General features: G+C 42.3%; 1 protein-coding gene across 2 annotated transcripts in view; it reads right to left on the reverse strand.

Annotated features, from left to right (window-relative positions):
* LOC128638226 (microtubule-associated protein RP/EB family member 1) overlaps positions 1-20,005 on the reverse strand; it is a 50,295-nt gene that overhangs the window by 18,247 nt on the left and 12,043 nt on the right. The window lies entirely within an intron of this gene.

Genomic DNA, 20,005 nt, shown 5'->3' on the forward strand with positions numbered 1-20,005 from the left:
TTTTAGCACTGGCGTCACGCAGGACAGCCCCTAAAAACAGCTAAATAAACCATCCTATCGTTATTTAGAGGAGCCAACCTGGACTTGAGTCTGCGGACAAGGCTAACTACAGTCATTATGCAAGTATGAACCTCATTGTTTTGCAGTTGTTATAAGTTAAAAGGGATATGAAGGTAAAAAAAGAAATGTGCATGGGTGCATTTCAATGTGAAATAGAAGCATTTTTGCCAATGAAAGTATATTGCAAAAATGCTTCTATTTTATTATTATTATTATTCTTTATTTATAAAGCGCCAACAGATTCCGCAGCGCTGCCCATGGGTACAAGGATAGAAGTACAACGGAGAAACAATACAATAAAAGACAACATTTTACAGACCGATATAGGAGGAATTGAGGGCCCTATTCCCGTGGGAACTTTCAATCTAGATAGGTAGGAGGGTGGGAAACAGGAGGTGGGAATGATATTAGTGGGGAGATGAGGGCAACTGTTGGGTTAGTGAAGTTAATTTGTTAATGAGTCGGGTGATAGGCTTCTCTGAACAAAAAGGTCTTCAGGGAACGTTTAAAGGAGGAGAGGATGGGGAGAATCTAACGGCTCGAGGAAGTGTGTTCCAGAGGGTTGGAGCCGCACGAGAGAAGTCCTGTAGTCTAGCATGAGAGGAGGTGATGGTAGAGGACGCAAAGAGCAGGTCATTGTTGGATCTTAGGGGCGGGCTGGAGTATATTTGCTGATGAGTGAGGACAGGTAGGGTGGGGCAGCATTGGTGAGGGCTTTGTAGGTCAGGGTGAGAATTTTGAATTTAATTCTGCTGTGAACCGGGAGCCAATGAAGGGACTCACAGAGGGGTGCAGCAGAAACGGAGCGTCGAGAGAGGTAGATTAGCCTGGCAGATGCATTTAGGATGGATTGAAGGGGAGAGAGGCGGGAGAGAGGGAGGCCAGTTAGCAAGTTATTGCCGTAGTCAAGTCGGGAAATTACCAGGGAGTGGATAAGCAGTTTAGTAGTTTTGTCACTCAGAAAGTGACAAATTTTGGAGATATTGCGTAGGTGGTTGCGGCAGGATGAAGAGAGCAGTTGGAAGTGGGGAATGAAGGACAGATTTGAGTCAAGTGTGACTGAGGCAGCAAACTTTGGGTGATGGGGAGATAGTGGTGCCGCCAACAGTGATGGAAAAATTAGAAACTGTAGTGGAGTTGGAGGGGGGATTAAAAGTAGTTCGGTCTTGGCCATGTTTATTTTTAGGTGGTGAGAGGCCATCCATGAGGAAATGCCAGATAAGCAGTCGCTGATGTGAGAATTGACAGAAGGAGAGAGTGCAGGGTTGGAAAGGTAGATCTGGGTGTCATCAGTATAGAGGTGGTAGTTAAAGCCATAGCTGTTGATAAGTTTACCCAGTGAATAAGAGTAAATAGAGAAGAGTAGAGGACCCAGGACAGAGCCTTGAGGTACTCCAACAGACAGAGGCAATGGAGAGGAGGAGCCACCAGCAAAAAAGACGGAGAAGGATCTGTTAGAGATAAGAGTGAATCCAGGTGAGGGCAGTGTCACAGAGCCCAAGAGAGCTGAGAGTCCGTAGGAGAAGGGGATGGTCAACAGTGTCAAAGGCAGCAGAGAGGTCAAGTAAGATGAGTATAGAGTAGTAGCCTTTGTTTTTAGCAGAAAGGAGATCGTTAGTAACCTTGGTGAGGGCAGTCTCAGTTGAGTGTTGGGGATGAAAGCCAGATTGCAGGGGGTCGAGCAGTGAGTTGGAGGACAGGAAGTGGGTTAGGCAATCGAAAAACTAGTTTTTCAAGGATTTTTGAAGCTAGCGGGAGCAGTGATATGGGGCGGTAGTTCGCAGGAGAGTTAGGGTCAAGGGAGGGGTTTTTGAGGATGGGGGTGACCTTTGCATGTTTGAAGGAGGCAGGGAATGAGCCGGTAGAAAGGGATAGGTTGAATATGTGGGTAAGAGCCGGAGTGAGGGTGGGAGAGAGAGAAGGTATTAGATGCGAAGGAATAGGGTCAAGTGGGCAGGTAGTGAGGTGTGAGGAAGACAATAGGGAAGCCACTTCACTCTCAGTGGTTGGGAGTAGGATGCAGAGAGCGGCAGAGGGGGTGACTGGGAGTGAAGTTGGGAGATTGCACGCTTGTGTTGGGATGTTTCTTCGGATAGTTTAAGTGTTTTGTTGAAAAAGTAGTCAGCCAGGTCTTGAGCACTGAACGCAGATGAGGGGGGTGGTGCAGGTGGGTAGAGAAGAGAGTTGAAAATGGAGAAGAGTCTTTTAGTGTTTGAGGAATAATTGGATATAAGAGAAGAGAAGTAGGTTTGCTTAGCTAAGTGAAGGGCAGAGGTGTAAGAGTAAAGGATTAGCTTATAGTGCATGAAATCAGGTTCAGAGCGGGATTTTCTCCAGGCACGTTCAGCAGTGCGGGAGTATTTTTGTAGGTGGCGTGTTTTCTGGGAGTGCCAGGGCTGGAGCGGACGACGTGGGGCTTTGCGAAGTTGGGGCAGAGTGAGGGTGTCAAGTGCAGAGGAGAGAGTATTGTTGTAGTGGGTTATGGCAAGGTCAGGGCAGGATATCGTGGAAGTGTGGGGGAGGCGTATTTGAATAATGTTGGAGAGTTGGGGAGGGTCAACAGTGTGCAGATTTCTACAGGTGCGGGGGCGAGGGGGGGAAGTAGGTTTAGCCTGTATATTAAGATTAAAGGTGAGCAGATGGTGGTCTGAGATGGGAAATGGGCGACAGGCAACATCTGGGAGAGAGCAGAGATAGGAGAATACCAGATCAATAGAGTGTCCGTTGCGGTGGGTAGGGAATAGGGTGGATTGTAATAGGCCGAAGGAGTTTGTGAGTGAGAGAAGCTTAGTGGCAGCAGGGGCAGATGGGTTGTCAATGGGGATGTTGAAGTCCCCCAGAATTAGAGTAGGTGTATTTGTAGAGAGAAAGTAAGGAAGCCAGGCAGCAAAGTTGTACATTTAAAAGCACATTTCTTTTTTTACTTTTATATCCCTTTAAAGTCAGTTAGGGAAAGATATATAGCAGGGTTAGTCTTGAGAATTCTGCATGGTGAATTTCAAGTTCTGACAATTAGAAAATGCACAATTTTCATAACTAAAATGAAAAGGAGACAAGTTAAATAATGACAAGTTGTTTTACTAAACATAACTAAAAAAGTGTATACTGTCCCTTTAATCTTTAATGATACATTTAATTCAAAACTAAACTTTTATGATTTAGATAGAAAGTACAATTTTATAATACGTCTATTATCTAATCTACCTATTTCTCTTGATATCCTTTTGTTGAGACTTAGCACCTTTCCATGCTTGTACACTGAGGTAGGCTCAGGAGGGTGCATGGGCCTTTAATATTTTATTTATAACATTGTTCTGAACATTGTTGCAAACACTGCACAATCCTGAGATTACCTAGGTATGCTCCACTGGCTACATCAGTAGAATGGAGAGACTAAAAGTGCAAGAAATTAGTGTAACAGCCAATAACAAATAGCTACAAGTGAGTTCCCAGCTCAGTCCTAGCCAATGAACAAGCAATATCCCAATGCTCACCCCTTGTGCTGACTTGTGCAGTGAGCTTCAATGTGTTTGCCAAAACCAAAGTGCTGAAATGCTTTGCTACAACGGATTATAATGCTTCTCTCCAGCATGTAAATTATATTCCCCAAGGCACACCTGCACCTTATTGTATGAATATTCACATGGTTTTAAAGCTTAGCTAAATACAACTACAGTTAGATGGTGACTACTCACTATTGTCCTACTGTACCTGCAGCTCTCTTTAAAAGGGACAGTCTACTTGAAAATATTTATTGTTTAAAAAATATAAATAATCCCTTTATTACCCATTCCCCAGTTATGCATAACCAACACAGTTATATTAATATAAGTTTTACCTCTGTGATTACCCTGTATCTAAGCCTCTGCAGACTGCCCCCTTATCTCAGTTTTTTGACAGACTTGAATTTTAGCCAATCAGTGCTCATTTATAAATAACTAGGGAGTGAGCAAAAAGTTATCTATATGACACACATGAACTAGCACTTCTAACTGTGAAAAACTGTCAAAATGCACTTAGATAAGAGGCGGTCTTCAGGGGTTTAGAAATCAAGTTATGAGCCTACCTAGGCTTAGTTTTAAACAAAGAATACCAAGAAAACAAAGCAAATTAAAAGTAAATTGGAAAGTTGTTTAAAATTGCATGTCCTATCTGAATTATGAAAGTTTAAAGGGAGAGTTTACACCAGAATGTTTATTGTTTTAAAAGACAGACAATCTCTTTATTACCTATCACCCAGTTTTGCATAACCAACAGTTATATTAATATACTTTTTGATTACCTTTTATCTAAGCATGTTCTGACAGCCCCCTAATCACATGACTTTATTTATTATCTATTGACTTGCATTTTAGACAATTAGTGCAGTGTTGGGCTGACTCTTAAATAACTCCACGGGCATGAGCACGATGTTATGTATATGGCCCACATGAACTGTCAGTCTCTTGTTGTGAAAAGCTAATAAAAAAAAGCATGTGATAAGAGGCTGTCTGTAGTGACTTAGAAACAGGCAGAAATGTAGAGGTTTAAATGTTATAAAGTATATTAATATAACAATGTTGGTTATGCAAAACTGGGGAATGGGTAGTAAAGGCGTTATCTATCTTTTTAAACAATAACAATTTTGGTGTTGACTGTCCCTTTAAATCAGTTCTCTTATTTTATCCCATTACAGAAGGGATGGTAAAGCTCTGCATGTTTATACTGGGTGCCGCCATCTTGTAAAGTGCATATTGTTGCATTCTGTGACAGAAGCAGATCTGTGACATTAGTGGCTTTTTGACAGCTGTTCCTTGTGCTTTGGATTAGCTTGCACAATAGAAAGCAGAAGAGTTCCATTTTTGTAGGTTTTTTTTACACAGTTTAAAAGTGACATAACAAATATAAAGAAGCCCCCAGAAATTATATTAGAAATTAAGCCACTTAAAAAATATGAATTCTCTGCTTTGTATTGTGCACACTAAACTTCAGTGCCCAATATGTCTTGTCAAGAAGACAACAACATCACTGATCTGTGAATGTGCACCATTTCTGTCACATGGTACAAGAATACTTACATTCCAAGATGGCGGCACCCAGTGTAAATATGCAGAGCTTCACTAACCAGCACTTGAAGTGTTAAATTTAGAGAATAGCTTTGAAGAGAGCTGCAGGCACAGTAGAAAAAACATTAGCATGGTTATTAGTTAATGTTCCTTTAAAAACTGCTCTCAAAATAGAAAAAACACAAGTTGTTGTTATTATGAGTGCCAGTTAAATATTTTAAAGTTGATTGTACAGCATATTTTGGTTACCAAGACAATTGGAACTTTTTTAACCTTAATTTTATTTAGGATAGCTTGTCCTGATGCTTGTACCGAGTTTCTGGCATGTGCAGACACTTCTTTTGCACCTTAAAGGGACATGAAACCCAAAATGTTTCTTTCATGATTCAGATAGAGACTACAATTTTAAACAACTTTCCAATTTACTTCCATTATTTAATTTGCTTTCTTCTCTTGTTATCCTTGCTGAAAGGTTTAGCTAGGCAAGCTCAGGGGAAACAGAGAACCTAGGTTCTAGCTGTTGATTGGTGGCTGCATATATATATTGATTGTGATTGGCTCACCCATGTGTTCAGTTAGAAACCATTAGTGCATTGCTGCTCCTTCAACAAATGATACAAAGAGAATGAAACAGATTAAATAATAGAAGTAAATTGGAAAGTTGTTTAAAATTATATTCTCTATCTGAATCATGAAAGAACAATTTTGGGTTTCATGTCTCTTTAAGTTCACATTGAAATCCTGTGACATTTAAGCAAACTCCCTCAAGATCACAGCAAACCACAGTGTCAACTCAGCCCTGATTATGCCGATTGGCTGTTGCCGTTTCTTTTTTTTACCAATCAGATGACATTTAACATACTCCCAAAGCGGTTAGTCTGGACAATTTACTTTTAAATAGAAAAAAAAGCTTAGTATACATGATTAGCCATTTTTCTTTCAGTTCCAAGTAGATGATGGCAGCACAGTGCACACCAATAGTTACAAAAATGTTCGTTTTTTTTTTTTCATACAGCTCCAATAGACAATATCAACCAACCCTCAGCCCTTAAAAGGATGGTCTACCCCAAACTTTTTATTGTTTAAAAAGATAGATAACCTATTAACAATTCCCCAGTTTTGTATAACCAATACAGTTGTATTAAAGGGATACTGTGATGGACCTCCTTGGTACCACAATGAGGTATGTCCGCCAGTTACTGCTTCCCACCAACTGGAACCACCAAAACTTTAGAAAATGACCCCAATAATCAGACAAGACTGATTTTGGAGTAAAACAGAATGGCACACATATTTATACATGTCCAGAGACAACTCCCCTTTGGGAATATGGATAGGACAATAGGGATTCTTAAAGGGACAGTCAAGTCCAAAAAAAACTGTCATGATTCAAATAGGGCATGTAATTTTAAACAAATTTCCAATTTACTTTTACCTGGGCATGTAGACTCTTCCTTATCAATAATAGGAGTAGGCTCACTGTCTGGGTACATGTTTTACTAACAAAAGCTAACCCAGCAGCTTCTACAAAGAACTAGTGCCCCTGCAGCCCTAGGTCTGTCACAGATACTAAACCCAAATTGGTTCCTTCGTGATTCAGGTAGAGAATGCAATTTTAAGCAACTTTCTAATATACTCCTATTATCATTTTTTCTTCATTCTCTTGCTATCTTTATTTGAAAAAGCAGGAATGTAAAGCTTAGGAGCCAGACCATTTTTGGTTCAGAACCCTATATAGCGCTTTCTTATTGGTTGATACATTTAGCCAGCAAGCAAAACCCAGGTCCAGAACCAAAAATAGGCTGGCTCCTAAGCTTTACATTCCTGCTTTTTAAATAAAGATAGCAAGAAAACAAAGACAAATTGATAATAGGAGTAAATTAGAAAGTTGCTTAAAATTGCATGATCTATCTGAATCATTAAAGAAAAAAAATGTGGGTTTAGTATCCCTTTAATATACTTTTTACCTCTGTGATTACCTTGTATCTAAGCTTCTACAGACAACCTCCTCATCTCAGGGATATTAACAGATTTGCATTTTAGCCAATTAGTGCTGGTTCCTGCACAACTCCACGGGGTGAGCACAATGTTATCTATATGGCACACACAAATTATCAGTGTCTTGCTGTGAAAAGCTAATAAAAATGCATGAGATAAGAGGCTTAGAATCAGGCAGAAATGTAGAAGTTTAAATGTTATAAAGTATATTAATATAACAATGTTGGTTGTGCAAAGCTGGGGAATGTATAGTAAAGGCGTTATCTATCTTTTTAAACAATAAAAATTATGGAGTAGACTGTCCCTTTAATCATGTTGCTGAAGCCCAAAAACATTGTTGATTAATATTTTATCTATTGGAGCTTGAAGATTTTTTCAACTAATGGTGTGCTGTTGTCATGCACTTGGAACTATGGGCCCCATTACCTATGCGGCGCCGCCTGCAAAAGCCGGCGACGGCGGTTTTTACGCGATTTTGGTATCCAATATACAGTGCCGCATATAAATGCAGCACGTATATTTTACCCGTCGCCCGCAATTTTTACTCCCATAAGCTAACATGGGACCGCGTCGCAAATCGGTATCCAATATTCAGCACAAGGACTTATGTGGCGAAAATGGAGAAATGTTACTCCAATTTCACCTCGCAACACAAAGGCAGCCGCAGCAAGCCTTGCGCTGAGTACGGGCGCACCGTAACTCCCGAAACTGCCTGCAAAAATAAACTAACACCCAACGCATGCGCAATATCTATCTACCTGTCAACCGCAATCCCCCTCCGGAATAACTAATAAAGTGTATTAACCCCTATATTCGCCATCAAACCTACACCGCAAGTAATAATTAAACTATTAACCCCTATATTCGCCATCAAACCTACACCGCAAGTAATAATTAAACTATTAACCCCTATATTCGCCATCAAACCCACACCGCAAGTAATAATTAAACTATTAACCCCTATATCCGCCATCAAATCCACACCGCAACTAAAAATAAACTATTAACCCCTAATCCGTATAAATAGTATAAGTATAAATTAAAGGGACAGTCTAGTCAAAATTAAAATTCTGCTGTAGGCCTGTCCCTTTAAGCTACAATTACAGAAAATAAAAAACAAAATTATCAAATTTAAAAAAAGTATACCTAATCCCTATGAAAATAAAAAGCCCCCCCCCCCCAAATAAAAATACCCCCTAATCAAATGCTAAACTACCAGTAGCCCTTAAAATGGCTTTTTTGCAGGGCATTGCCCTAAGTTAAACAGCTCTTTTACAAAAGTCCCTCCTAACAGTAAAAGCCCCCACCCACCAAAACCCCCCAAATAAAAAACCTAAACACTAAAAAAACTAAAATACCCATTGCCCTGAAAAGGACATTTGTTTGGGCATTGTCCTTAAAAGGGCATTTAGCTCTTTTACGAAATGCCCACCCTAATCTTAATAAAAAAAAAAAAAAAAAAGTCTAACACCCAGGTTGGTACTCACCGTTCCTGAAGTCCGGCGGAGAAGGTCCTGTCCCATGCAGTGAAGTCTTCTTCCAAGCGGCGACCTCTTCTTTCTTCTTCCAGGAACAATCCGGAGCGGAGGACGGAGCTGAAGACCGGCGACCCTGGAACTGAAGACCAGCGACCGTGGAGCCATGGAGCGTGGAAGATCCTCTTCATACGATCGCCGCCGTACACTGAATAGTGAATTCAAGGTACGCGATTAAAAATAGCGTCCCTTAAATTCCTATTGGCCGATTTGCTCCATGGCTCCGCGGTCGCCGGTCTTCAGTTTCAGGGTCGCCAGTCTGTGCCGGATTGTTCCTGGAAGAAGAAAGAAGAGGTTGCCGCTTGGAAGAAGACTTCACCCCATAGGACAGGATCTTCTCCGCCGTACTTCAGGAACGGTGAGTACCAACCTGGGGGTTAGACTTTTTTTTATTTATTTTTTTTATTTAGATTAGGGTGGGCAATTTGTAAAAGAGCTAAATGCCATTTTAAGGGCAATGCCTAAACAAATGCCTTTTTCAGGGCAATGGGTAGTTTAGTTTTTTTAGTGTTAGGTTTTTTATTTGGGGGGTTTTACTGTTAGGGGGGACTTTGTGTATTTTGAATGTAAAAGAGCTGCTTAACTTAGGGCAATGCCCTACAAAAAGCCCTTTTAAGGGCTATTGGTAGTTTAGCATTAGATTAGGGGGTGTTTTTATTTTGGGGGGGCTTTTTTATTTTCATAGGGATTAGGTTTAATTTTTTAATTCTTGATCATTTTTATTATTTTCTGCAATATTAGATTTTCTCCAACATTGGTGTGTCAGGTCCACGGCTTCATCCTTACTTGTGGGATATTCTCTTCCCCTACAGGAAATGGCAAAGAGAGCACACAGCAAGAGCTGTCCATATAGCCCCCCCTCTCGCTCCGCCCCCCAGTCATTCTCTATGCCGCTCTGAACAAGTAGCATCTCCACGGGGATGGTAAAGAGTATGTGGTGTTAGTTGTAGTTTTTTATTTCTTCTATCAAGAGTTTGTTATTTTAAAATAGTGCCGGTTTGTACTATTTACTCTACAACAGAAAATGAAGAAGATTTCTGTTAAAGAGGAATATGATTTTAGCAGTAGTAACTAAAATCCATTGCTGTTCCCACGCAGGGCTGTTTAAACCAGAGAACTTCAGTTGGGGGGAACAGTTTGCAGGCTTATCTGCTTCAGGTATGATCAGTCATATTTCTAACAAGACATGTTAATGCTAGAAGACTGTCAGTTTTCCCTTAAGGGGTAAGTAAGCCATTTTCTTAGACTCATAACAGATTAAGGCTTATAAATGGGCTCTATACTGGTTGACACTATTGTGGGCTAAATCGATTGATTTATTTCATATTTAGATGGCATTTAGAGTGTTTTGTGTAATTAAGCACTTTTGGGAACGTTTTTATTCGCCTGGCATTTAGTTAGACTACTATTTCAGTCAGAAAGGCCCCTTCACTCTGGTATGCAGAGGAAGGAGGCCCCGTTTTCGCGCCTCAATTGCGCAGTTTACTTCCATGGCAGTGCATGCAGCTTCATGTGAGGGGTCCTGTGGCTACAAAAACGGACTCAGGAAGGTTTATTTCAGTGCTGAATAACTCTCAGGGAAGGTAAAAAGCCGCAGCAAGGCTGTGGCAGTGATTGTAGTGTACTAAAATTGTTGAATTGAACAAATAGCTCTGGTTTGCTCATTTTAAGGGTTAAAGTCTTGAAACTTGGTGTGCAATACTTTCAAGGCATTAGGACTCTGGGGTGCAAATTTTGTAAAAATCGGACATTGCCTTCATAGTTTTTCAAAATATCAGAAATAAAATGTGCTTGTTTATTATTTAAAGGGACAGTAACGCTTTTCTTTAAAAACGCTTTTATTGCATTATTAGCCTGCCAAATTCTGTCTAACATGTCTATACCTTCAGATGGCTTATGTTCTGTGTGTATGGAAGCCAAGGTGGTTCCCCCTATTAATGTATGCGCAAATTGTGTCATAGCGTCCAAACAAAGTAAGGACAGTACTGTCACATTTAATAAGATTGCCCAAGATGATTCTTCTAATGAAGGTAGTGGGGATAGTTCATCATCCGCTCCTTCTGTGTCAACACCAGTTTTGCCCGCGCAAGCAATCCCTAGTTCATCTAGCGCGCCAATGCTGGTTACTATGCAGCAATTAACTGCAGTAATGGATAATTCTATAGCAAATCTATTATCCAAACTGCCATCCTACCCTAGAAAGCGTGATTGCTCAGTTTTAAATACAGAAGATGAGCAGGTTGGCGCTGAGGACAATTTATCAGTTATACCCTCACATCAATCTGAATTGGCAGTGAGGGAGGGTCTGTCTGAGGGGGAAATTTCTGATTCAGGAAAAGTTTCTCAGCAGGCAGACACTGATATAGTAACATTTAAATTTAAGTTAGAACATCTCCGCGCCCTGCTTAAGGAGGTCCTAACTACTCTTGATGACTGTGATTCTTTGGTAATTCCAGAGAAATTGTGCAAGATGGACAAATTCTTAGAGGTCCCAGTGCACGCTGATGCTTTTCCGATACCCAAGCGGGTGGCGGACATAGTGACTAAGGAGTGGGAAAAGCCAGGTATACCTTTTGTTCCACCTCCTATATTCAAGAAAATGTTCCCCATTGTCGACCCCAGAAGGGACGCATGGCAAACGGTTCCTAAGGTTGAGGGGGCAGTGTCAACGTTAGCTAAGCGCACAACTATTCCTATTGAGGACAGTTGCGCTTTCAAAGATCCTATGGATAAAAAATTGGAAGGATTGCTAAAAAATATATTTGTTCAGCAAGGTTTCCTTCTTCAACCAATCTCGTGCATTATTCCTGTCACCACGGCAGCGTATTTTTGGTTCGAGGAACTAGAAAATTCGCTCCAAAAAGAGACTCCATATGATGAAGTCATGGACAGAATTCACGCACTAAAGTTGGCTAATTCCTTTATTTTGGATGCCGCTTTCCAATTGGCTAAGTTAGCGGCGAAAAATTCAGGTTTTGCAATAGTGGCGCGCAGAGAGCTTTGGCTAAAATCCTGGTCGGCGGATGTGTCGTCCAAGAATAAATTGCTTAATATTCCTTTCAAGGGTAAGACCCTTTTTGGGCCGGAATTGAAAGAGATTATTTCAGACATTACTGGTGGAAAGGGACATGCCCTCCCACAGGATAGGCCTTTCAAGGCTAAGAACAAATCTAATTTTCGTTCCTTTCGCAATTTCAGGAACGGACCGAATCCTAACTCTGCGGCCTCCAGACAAGAAGGCAACACTTCCCAGCCTAAACCAGCATGGAAACCATTGCAAGGCTGGAACAAGGGTAAACAGGCCAAAAAGCCTGCTGCTGCTACCAAGACAGCATGAAGGGGTAGCCCCCGATCCAGGACCGGATCTAGTAGGGGGCAGACTCTCTCTCTTTGCTCAGGCTTGGGCAAGAGATGTTCCGGATCCCTGGGCACTAGACATAGTGTCTCAGGGGTATCTTCTAGAGTTCAAGGAACTTCCCCCGAGGGGAAGGTTCCACATGTCTCGCTTATCTTTAGACCAGATAAAGAGACAGGCATTCTTACACTGTGTAGGAGACCTAGTGAAGATGGGAGTGATACACCCAGTTCCTTTAACGGAACAAGGTCAGGGGTTTTACTCAAACCTGTTTGTAGTTCCCAAAAAGGAGGGAACTTTCAGGCCAATTCTGGATTTAAAAATTCTAAACAAATTCCTCAAAGTTCCATCATTCAAAATGGAAACCATTCGAACGATTTTACCAACAATCCAGGAGGGTCAATATATGACTACCGTGGACTTAAAGGATGCGTACCTGCATATTCCGATCCACAAAAATCACCATCAGTTCCTGCGGTTCGCTTTCCTGGACAAACATTATCAGTTTGTGGCACTTCCCTTCGGTTTGGCCACTGCTCCCAGAATTTTCACATAGGTGCTAGGGTCCCTTCTAGCGGTATTAAGACCGAGGGGCATTGTTGTAGCACCTTATCTAGACGACATTCTAATCCAAGCGTCGTCTCTTTCCAAAGCAAAGGCTCATACAGACATTGTTCTAGCCTTTCTCAGATCTCACGGGTGGAAGGTGAATGTAGAAAAGAGTTCCCTGTCCCCGTCAACAAGAGTTCCCTTTTTGGGAACAATAATAGATTCTGTAGAAATGAAGATCTTCCTGACAGAGGTCAGAAAGTTAAAGCTTCTAAACGCTTGTCAAGTTCTTCACTCTATTCTTCATTCTTCCATAGCTCAGTGCATGGAAGTAGTAGGATTAATGGTTGCAGCAATGGACATAGTTCCTTTTGCTCAAATTAATCTAAGACCATTACAACTGTGCATGCTCAATCAGTGGAATGGGGACTATGCAGACTTGTCTCCCCAGATTCAAGTAGACCAGGTAACAAGGGATTCTCTCCTCTGGTGGTTGTCTCACGATCACCTGTCTCAGGGAATGAGTTTCCGCAGACCAGAGTGGGTCATTGTCACGACCGACGCCAGTCTCTTAGGATGGGGTGCGGTCTGGGACTCTCTGAAAGCTCAAGGTCTATGGTCTCGAGAAGAGTCTCTTCTTCCGATAAACATTTTAGAACTGAGAGCGATATTCAATGCGCTCCTGGCTTGGCCTCACCTAGCAAAGGCCAAATTCATAAGGTTCCAGTCGGACAACATGACGACTGTAGCGTACATCAATCATCAGGGGGGAACAAAGAGTTCCTTGGCGATGAGAGAGGTATCTAAGATCATCAAATGGGCGGAGGATCACTCCTGCCACCTATCTGCAATTCACATCCCAGGAGTGGACAACTGGGAGGCGGATTATTTGAGTCGTCAGACTTTTCATCCGGGGGAGTGGGAACTCCACCCAGAGGTTTTTGCCCAGTTAACTCAACTATGGGGCATTCCAGATATGGATCTGATGGCGTCTCGCCAGAACGCCAAGGTTCCTCGATACGGGTCCAGATCCAGGGATCCCAAGGCGACACTGGTGGATGCATTAGTGGCGCCTTGGTCGTTCAACCTAGCTTATGTGTTTCCACTGTTCCCTCTCCTTCCCAGGCTTGTAGCCAGGATCAAACAGGAGCAGGCCTCGGTGATTCTAATAGCTCCTGCGTGGCCATGCAGGACTTGGTATGCAGACCTGGTGAATATGTCATCGGCTCCACCATGGAAGCTACCTTTGAGGCAGGATCTTCTAGTACAAGGTCCATTCGAACATCCAAATCTAGTCTCTCTCCAACTGACTGCTTGGAAATCGAACGCTTGATTCTATCTAAGCGTGGGTTTTCTGACTCGGTTATAGATACTCTGGTTCAGGCCAGAAAGCCTGTGACTAGGAAAATTTACCATAAGATATGGCAAAAATATATCTGTTGGTGCGGATCCAAGGGATACTCTTGGAGTAAAATTAAAATTCCAAGGATACTTTCCTTTCTCCAAGAGGGCTTGGATAAAGGTTTGTCAGCTAGTTCTCTAAAAGGACAGATATCTGCTCTGTCGGTTTTGTTGCACAAACGTCTGGCAGCCGTGCCAGATATACAGGCGTTTGTACAGGCGTTAGTCAGGATCAAGTCTGTCTATAGACCTATGACTCCTCCATGGAGTCTAAACTTGGTTCTTTCAGTTCTTCAGGGGGTTCCTTTTGAACCCATGCATTCCATAGATATTAAGTTACTATCTTGGAAAGTTCTGTTTTTGGTTGCTATTTCTTCTGCTAGAAGAGTTTCTGAATTATCTGCTTTGCAGTGTACTTCTCCCTATCTGATTTTCCATACAGATAAGGTAGTTTTACGTACCAAGCCTGGTTTTCTTCCAAAGGTCGTTTCTAACAGGAATATTAACCAGGAAATTGTTCCTTCTGTGTCCGAATCCAGTTTCAAAGAAGGAACGTTTGTTACACAATCTAGATGTGGTCCGTGCTTTAAAGTTCTATTTAGAAGCAACAAAGGATTTCAGACAGACATCATCCTTGTTTGTTGTGTATTCTGGTAAGAGGAGAGGGCAGAAAGCTACTGCTACCTCTCTTTCTTTTTGGCTGAAAAGCATCATCCGATTGGCTTATGAGATTGCCGGACGGCAGCCTCCTGAACGAATTACAGCTCATTCTACTAGAGCTGTGGCTTCCACATGGGCCTTCAAGAACGAGGCTTCTGTTGATCAGATCTGTAAGGCAGCAACTTGGTCTTCTCTGCATACTTTTGCCAAATTTTACAAATTCGATACTTATGCTTCTTCGGAGGCTATTTTTGGGAGAAAGGTTTTGCAAGCCGTGGTGCCTTCCGTTTAGGTAACCTGGTTTGCTCCCTCCCTTCATCCGTGTCCTAAAGCTTTGGTATTGGTTCCCACAAGTAAGGATGAAGCCGTGGACCGGACACACCAATGTTGGAGAAAACAGAATTTATGTTTACCTGATAAATTTCTTTCTCCAACGGTGTGTCCGGTCCACGGCCCGCCCTGGTTTTTAATCAGGTTTGAAAAATGTCTTTCTTTATACACTACAGTCACCACGGCACCCTATAGTTTCTCCTTTTTCTCCTAACCGTCGGTCGAATGACTGGGGGGCGGAGCCAGAGGGGGGGCTATATGGACAGCTCTTGCTGTGTGCTCTCTTTGCCATTTCCTGTAGGGGAAGAGAATATCCCACAAGTAAGGATGAAGCCGTGGACCGGACACACCGTTGGAGAAATAAATTTATCAGGTAAACATAAATTCTGTTTTTTTATTTTCTGTAATTTTAGATTAATTTAACTTAGTTTTTTTATTTTTAAAGTAATGTTAGTTTTTTTTTATTTTAATATTTAGTAACTTTATCATTTTTTAATGTAGGTAATTTGGGTTAATTTAGGGGTGTTAGGTTAGGGTGTGTTAGGTTAGGGGGCTTGGTAATTAATTATTTGCGTTGTGGGCTTTGGCGGTTTAGGAGTTAATAAATTTATTAGCATTGCGTTGTGTGGGTATGGCGGTTTATGGGGTTAATACTTTAATAGGTTTATTGCGTTGTGGGTTAATGGTGGTTTAGGGGTTAATAGTTTTATTAGGTAGCTTGCGATGTTGGAGTTGGCGGATTTAGGGGTTAATACTTTAGTTATTACTTACGGTGTGGGTTTGATGGCCGATTTAGGGTCTAATAATTGAATTATTACTTGCGGTGTGGGTTTGATGGTGGATATAGGGGTTAATAATTTAATTAGGCATATTGTGTTGTGGAGGGTTGTCAGTTTAGGGGTTAACACTTTTATTAGTTCCGATGTGGGTTTGATGGCGGATATAGGGGTTTTATACGGGTCAGGTTTATTTTTGGGAGGCCGGTTAGTTTACGGGAGATTTTATATATATTTTTTTTTTATTCTTAGGTGCCGGCAGTTTCTTAAGTGTTGTAAGTCACTAGCGGCTCCAGAAATGTGTATTGAATCTAATTTCTGGACATCGCTAGTTTATTCGACTTACGGCACTTTATGAACTGCCGGCAGGGTTTAATGGATACCCCGATGTGCGAGGTAAAATTACGGGCGGTGCGGGTTGCAGCACTTGCGCTGAAGCCTGCCCCGTATATGTAATCTCACCCCATATGTAGAAAAGGGCCTGGGTATAATGTTTTGCACCCTTATTATGAACACAAGTGCTGGATACTACAGTTGATGCTTTAGCTATTTTTCTTTCTCACGTGTAAATAGATGTTAATAAAATTACCCAGAGGGTATTTTAAAAACAAATATTATTTCTTGTGTGGCAACTGTTTATCAAATCTTGTGCAACCTATTTTTGTTTGTTTGCTTTATATTATTTGTTCTGTGGGGAAACACGTTTTTCCAGGTCTGCTTAAGATCTAAAAGTATAAACAATGACTTAATTGTTATTTTTCTTCTAAATTACCTAATTGCTTTAGCAAAACAGCATTGAAGCTGCTACACTTTGGCTTGGCAGAGCAGCATTATAGAAGATTTATTTCACTTGTGCAGCAGGAATTAAACTCAGGATTCAATGGGTATAAAATGATAAAAAGAATAAAAGGTAAAAAAAAAAACAAAAAAAAATATTTTTCTTACAAAATGCCCCCAAAGAAAAAAAAAATGAGTAAAGCTTATAAATAGACCTTTCTGGTGATTAGCCGTGCTTTACAAGTACCCAACACATACATACATACGTCCATTTAAAGGGACACTGAACCCAAATTATTTTCTTTCATGATTAAAGGGACAGTATACTTATAAAATAGTTTTTCCCTTAATGTGTTTCCAATTACTTTTTTTTACCAGTTGCAGAGTATAAAATGTATGAGATTTGCTTTTGAAATGCTTAGTTATTTGTGTATATGAATTAGCTGATTTTGTGTTTTGAAGCCACAACCTAATAAATTGGGTTGAGCTTGTAGGCATAATCAGATCTCATTACTTTATCACATTGTGTACATATACATGTGTCTGTATCTTATATCTGTAGGTATACTCAGATCTCATTACTGTATCACATTGTGTACATATACATGTGTCTTTATCTTATATCTGTAGGTATACTCAGATCTCATTACTGTATCACATTGTGTACATATACATGTGTCTGTATCTTATATCTGTAGGTATAATCAGATCTCACTACTGTATCACATTGTGTACATATACATGTGTCTTTATATTATATCTGTAGGTATAATCAGATCTCATTACTGTATCACATTGTGTACATATACATGTGTCTTTATCTTATATCTGTAGGTATAATCAGATCTCATTACTGTATCACATTGTGTACATATACATGTGTCTTTATCTTATATCTATAGGTATAATCAGATCTCATTACTGTATCACATTGTGTACATATACATGTGTCTTTATCTTATATCTATAGGTATAATCAGATCTCATTACTTTATCACATTGTGTACATATACAGGGAGTGCAGAATTATTAGGCAAGTTGTATTTTTGAGGATTAATTTTATTATTGAACAACAACCATGTTCTCAATGAACCCAAAAAAATCATTAATATCAAAGCTGAATCGTTTTGGAAGTAGTTTTTAGTTTGTTTTTAGTTATAGCTATTTTAGGGGGATATCTGTGTGTGCAGGTGACTATTACTGTGCATAATTATTAGGCAACTTAACAAAAAACAAATATATACCCATTTCAATTATAACCGTAACATTTGGCGGCAGCGGCGGGATTTTCCTGGATTTCCTAGGAGAGGTACAGAACGGATGGAGAGCGCTTACGAAAAATTGAAGCGTACAACCCTAAAGGATTTACTTGAAAGCAGAGGGGGGTACGCCAGCAACCGGCCGAGGAGAGAGCTGATCGCAGAATTGACCGAACTGGATCAGAGCTTCACAATGGCGGAAACACCGACCACGATTAGTGACGAAAAAACCAGGATTGTTCGGGAAAGGCTCTCATTATACGGGCCGAACCCCTCCATGGAATTGGTACAGCAGTTGATGGCGGAGGCGGACGAGGATATACGAGAGACTCGAGCCCACGAACTCAACCTAGCGAACGCACACCGCAATGCTGAAGCCCCGCAGGTAATCATCCCTGTCGAAAATGCTGGGAGGCCCAAGATACCCTATGCGGCATTTCGACCCTTCCTAGAGAGCGAGACAGGGATTGATGAATATTTGGCGGACTTCGAAAGGCAATGTGCCCTGCACCAGATTCCCAACAGAGAGTGGCCCACGATATTGTCTGGGAAACTATCCGGGCGAGCCCTGGAAGCCTTTCGTACTCTGGGTGCTGAGGAAGTGACACAGTATGAGCTAGTTAAGGAGACACTGTTGCGACGGTACGCTGTAACTCCGGACACGTATCGCCGACAGTTTCGGGGCACGGAAAAGAAGCCTAACGATACCCATATGGAATGGGCGCACCGAATGCGGAGAGCGGCAAATCACTGGCTGAGCGGAAGTAAAGCGGTGACTGGGGAGGAAATTTTACAATTGTTTCTCTTAGAACATTTTTATAATGGCATGGAACAGCAAGGGAAGGAATGGCTGCGAGACAGGCGGCCTTCTACCTTAGAAGAAGCAGCCAAATTGGCCGATGAACATTATGACTCCCGTCTTCACGAACCCATGAACTACCGAGCTCCAGCACGGGTCGAACCCAGAGAGGTTTACCGTGCACCCCCTCGTGCTGAATTCCGAGCCCCGGTGCCCACAGGGCCCGTCCGACACTCAGGACCACCCAATAACAGCTCTGAGCGTCCCAGACCGACTTGCCACCGATGCAAGCAACCAGGGCATTTCATGGCTAGCTGCCCCCTTAATACGCACCAGACACCCAGGAATTACAATTACCCCTCTGGGTCCTATCGTCCGGCCCGGGCCCTCTGTGTTAACCAAGAGGCCCCTATGGAGGGATATGTGGGGCCGCTTCACGAGGCAGACCCTGTATATGCTGCCTCAGATAACCGCCAGCACCATCGGCAGAGGGTATGGCTCGAGGGGCGATCTACCGAGGGATTGCGAGACACAGGGGCTACTATCACGCTGGTACAGAGTCATTTGGTGCCAGAGCACAAGCGATCCGGACAGACTGTGGCCGTTAGAGTGGCGGGGGGGGATGTGTACAAAATTCCAACAGCTAAAGTGCATCTTGATTGGGGAGCGGGAAAGGGGGCTGTGAACGTGGGCCTAATGGATAATTTACCTGCCGAAGTACTACTGGGCAACGATTTGGGCCCCATGACTTCTGCCTATGCTCCAGTATGCAACAACGAGGCGGACCCAGTGACTACACGGGCCCAAGCCCGGACGGAGCGAGAGCTCTCACCAGTGCGGGAGACACAGGTAAGACCTACCCCGACCTTGCCTGACAGGTTAGGCCCCATACCCTGGGACACCCCAGATGCCTTCGAGGCAGAGTCTAAGACTGACCCGACCTTACAAAAGTACCGGGAACGAGCAGAGACCGGAGGGGGCGGGGCAGATAACGAAACATTCTTATGGGAAAAAGGGAAACTATACCGCTGGACAGAGAAAAGGGGACAGCGTAGGCGACAGCTGGTAGTGCCCCACAAATACCGTCAAGAAATCCTCAAAATAGGCCACGACATCCCCTTAGCAGGCCACCTAGCCGTTACCCGTACCCTACACCGCATTACTCACACGTTCTTTTGGCCAGGGGTGCACGCTGACGTTAGAACTTACTGTAACACCTGCGATGTGTGTCAACGAGTAGGAAGGCGAGGCGATCACCCTAAAGCCCAGCTAGTAAATATGCCCATTGTAGAGGAACCCTTCAGCCGGGTTGCTATTGACCTAGTGGGACCACTGGCTACCCCTAGTCCCTCCGGTAAGCGATACATTCTTACCGTAGTGGACTACGCTACCAGGTACCCAGAGGCTGTCGCCCTATCCAACATACAAGCGGATACGGTAGCGAATGCACTAGTACAGGTG

Source organism: Bombina bombina, chromosome 8 (genome assembly GCF_027579735.1).
Source record: "Bombina bombina isolate aBomBom1 chromosome 8, aBomBom1.pri, whole genome shotgun sequence".
NCBI classification, from domain to species: domain Eukaryota; kingdom Metazoa; phylum Chordata; class Amphibia; order Anura; family Bombinatoridae; genus Bombina; species Bombina bombina.